Genomic DNA, 4,125 nt, shown 5'->3' on the forward strand with positions numbered 1-4,125 from the left:
ATGCAATACAGTAACAGGGCTGAAGGCAACCACACCGCAGTGACCCACTTCATCCTCCTCGACCTGACAAACGAGCCCAAGATGCAGACTCCTCTCTGTAATCTTCTTCATGATTTATCTCATCACTCTCACAGGCAACCTTGGGCTGATGGCACTGATCAAGACAAGCCCCCGGCTGCACACCCCCATGTACTTCTTCCTCTGCAATCTCTGTTGTTGATCTTTGCTACTCCTCTGTCTTTGCTCCAAAGCTGCTTCTTGCCTTCTTGGTGGAAAACAAAACCATCTCTTACCCTGCCTGCTTCCTGCAGCATTTCTTCTTCCTCATGTTTGTGACCACAGAGGTGCTCTTGCTGGCTGTGATGGCTTATGACTGCTATGTAGCCACCTGCAACCCACTGCTCTACACGGTTTCCATGCCCCAGGGGTCTGTGTTCAGCTGGTGGCTGCATCATACAGGGGGGGGATTTTGAACTCCCTAATCCAAACCTGTTGCTTGCTGCTGTTGCCTTTCTGCAGTCCAAACACCATCGACCATTACTTCTGTGACACTAACCCTTTGCTGAAGCTCTCTTGCTCCAACAGCCACCTCAATGAGCTTTTGCTTGTAATTCTTCATGGGAGCATGTCCATGACTGTGCTGGTCCTCATCATCACTTCCTATGTATACATCCTCTTGTCCATCCTGAGGATTAGGTCTGCTGAAGGAAGGCACAAAGCCTTCTCTACTTGTGCCTCCCACCTCCTGACCTTTACCTTGTTCTACGTCCCTGCTGGGCTCAGCCACATGCAATCAGCTTCCAAGTACTCCCTGGAGACAGAGAAAGTCACTGCTGTGTTTTACACCCTCCTTGTCCCTATGCTCAACCCTCTGATCTACAGCTTGAGGAACAAGGATGTTAAAGATGCCCTTAGAAAAGCAACAGCAAATAACCTCATTGCGAGATGCTCATTGACCAACCCGGTCCCAGCTGGTTGATAGAACTCCTCCTCTTTCCCTTTTTAACTCGTTTTTGTGTCAGCTGTCTGGAGGAGGAAGGAACTGAATGTCTTTACAGGAGCAGGTACAGCACATTCTAACCATGCTTTAAACTCTGCAGAGGCTCGGTGATGTTAAGCATCCCTTCAATATAGGTCTCTGATAAATATTCTCGTGTCATCTCTTGGAGTTTTTCTTTTGGGGAAAATAGATGTGATATCATAGGAGGTGGCAAAAATAAGCCCATGATGAATTTCCCTCTTCAGTTTAGCTTTAGAAGTTGCACTGATTCAAGCAGACATTCATCCAGAGGCAAGTTCAAAGGGGGATGAAGGGTTTTGAGGAGGTACATCCGAAAAACATCACTTTACTTTGGGCTAAGTAACACTGCCAGGGATGGGGCAGCCAAAGCTTCTCTGGGCACCCTGCACCAGCGCCTCAGCACCCTCACAGGGAAGAGCTTCTGCCTAAGAGCTCATCTCAGTCTCCCCTCTGGCAGGTTCAAGCCATTCCCCTTGTCCTGTCCCTACAGGCCCTGATGAAGAGTCCCTCTCTTATTCTATCTGAATAAGTTGCTTCACATGTTGTTCTCTTTTCTTGAGGGAATTGTCCAAATGTCTCTATTTTTCATGAAAACTCCAGCAGAAACTTTGATTAAAAGATTATAAACTGAGCATTTCACTTCACACCAATTTAAATTAGATTTTGACTGGTTGCTGTCAACATTCATTCATTATTCATCACAGTTCTTTGCAGAAGACCATGGTTTCCAAAGGTGCTTATTTTAAACCACATATTTATTCGGTTTGTCATTATACAAGTACATGTTCTTCCAGCAATTGTACAGTTCATTAAACAGAAATGGTGTGTTTGGATTAAATGTTAAAAACCCTCCATCTACTGTTTCATTTAGAGCATCTTCCTCCTCAATAATGTGATGACATACAGAAGGGGATGTGACATGGTCAAATCCACAAAGCACAGACCTGGTACTGAGCATCCAAAAAGGAAAAGATGTGAGGACCACACATCCCAGGAAGATTTTAGTTGGGACACACTTCTGGCCACATGCTAACCTATGTGTGCCTATTACAAGTCCTTAGCACTGCTCCAGCTGACTTACACGGGATAAATGTATTGGATGCTCATATCAGGTATCACAGAATCCCAGACTGGTTTATGTTGAAAGGGACCTAAAAGCTCTCAACTTCCAACCCCTTGAATACTCAGTCCACACTTAAAATCACCTGACCCTGTTTGAAGAAAAACCACTCCTTCTGGCTGCATCAACACCTCTTCACGATGTACATTTGCAAAAAATTGCTTCCTTCTTTGGCTGCATCAACACCTCGTTGTTGCATTCCTAACTTGGGGTTATAAGTTCATATTCTCACAGCTTGCTGTAGACCTGTCCGACTGTCCATGCTCGACCCCCAACATCTCCCCCTCTTTTTTCAAATAAGACATTAGTTATTTGTTGTACACGCTGCATGATACATTGCAAGATACAGGGAATAATCGTTAAGCATAAAAATGTAAATACAAATATCATTAAAACACCCTTGATAATATCTTTGATCCATCCCGTAATTCCCCAGCCACTCAGCCATGTATCCAAACCCCAATCATTAACAGCTAATTTCATAGTTAAGTCATCTAACCTTTTTATCGCTTTATGAATTGATTCTGAGTGATTAGACAGACTCATACAACACATTCCATCAAAATCTTCACATCCATGTCCCTGTTCCAACAACAAAAGGTTCTGCAGTGTTGCACGTCTTACAGAGTCAACATTAAAACAAATCAGGAATTGCCTTCAATGTAGAATTGTCTGCTTAGCAACTCAGCAACCCAGTCTGCTTAGTTGAGCCAAGGCCCTGGCTGAAGCACTTGCAGTGATTTGGCATATTATGATTGGATACATGTCTTGAAGACCCTTAGTGACTAACATATAATTGGTTAAACACAGGTGTGAGAACTCAACCTTGAAAGCTTGCCAACAGTCCACAGTTCTCATTAACTTGGTGAATTCCAGCCTCTTATCTTGCTTGCTTAAGCTTCTTCAGGCCTCTCATGGCCTTGCTGTATCTTTCAGGACTGTTCAAAGTTTATGTACCAATTATGCATTCTCCTGTGAGAACACTGTCTCCACATCTTCCCCCTTTTGTTTTATCCAGTAACAAGTCGCTACTACAGCAAGGCACACACAAATTTACATTAGCAGAGTAACTATTACAGGGTGCAGCAGCATGTCGAAGATGCTGAGGGCAGTGAAGGACTAGCCAAAGAAATTTCTTACCAGTGGAATTCTCCCCCCCTCTTAATTTGTTCCATCACCTGCTTTATAACACTACCATTGTATTAAAATTTTTCTAGCTTTTGCCTTAGCATTTTCTAGCAGCTACTGCAAATTTCCATACTCTAACATCTCTTTTACAAGTGACAAATCTATACAATACAAGGTGCAGTTTCTTATTAGCAACTAGCTAGTAAATACAGGTGGTTTTATACACAAAATCACAACCTCTAATATAGCTACTTTACAAGCACACATATTTAGGATGTTACTCAGTTGTCCCCAAGTGATGTTTTGCAGTTATTTGTTCTTTCTCTTCCTCTATCTTATTCTGCTTGGGGTAATCACAGTCAGCTCCTGTAGCTGAGGCATCAGGTTTATCCATTCGTCTGTCCAGCTCATGGCAGGGCTTCACAAACTTTGCACAGTCGCCATGGACCTGTAGGCAGGAGGGCACAAATATACCCCCTCCCCCAGGTTATCAGTTCTTCAGTTCTTGAGAAGTAGACAGGTTAAATGAAATATCATTACTCTCTCCCTCCCCCCTCTTTTTTTTTTTTTTTTTTTTTTTTTTTGTCCCTGCAAAAACCATCATTACTCCCACTACAGTCCCACGTACAGAACGTGGCACAAGGACCCTGTGGAGACTAACAGCAAACCAGCTCCGAGAAGCATCATTGCAGTGTGAGGTGGCAGGCTCAACCTTAGCAGGCGTCCCCGCAGAGGCTCTGCCTCCCCCACATTGTATGAGGCTTGGGCTTTTATACTGACCAAAATGCACACTCATTCCGACACAGGTGGCCAGCCTGTGCTGGAAGAAGTGGCCAGCAGTATTTACAGAGGTCTC

General features: G+C 43.9%; 1 pseudogene; it reads left to right on the top strand.

The window, feature by feature from the left end:
• On the top strand, window positions 1-979 carry LOC134171228 (olfactory receptor 5J3-like; annotated as a pseudogene).
• The last annotated feature ends 3,146 nt before the right edge of the window (window positions 980-4,125 follow it).

Source organism: Pezoporus occidentalis, unplaced genomic scaffold (assembly GCF_034315485.1).
Source record: "Pezoporus occidentalis ecotype Australia unplaced genomic scaffold, CSIRO_AGI_Poc_V1 ctg1115, whole genome shotgun sequence".
In the NCBI taxonomy this organism is placed as follows: domain Eukaryota; kingdom Metazoa; phylum Chordata; class Aves; order Psittaciformes; family Psittacidae; genus Pezoporus; species Pezoporus occidentalis.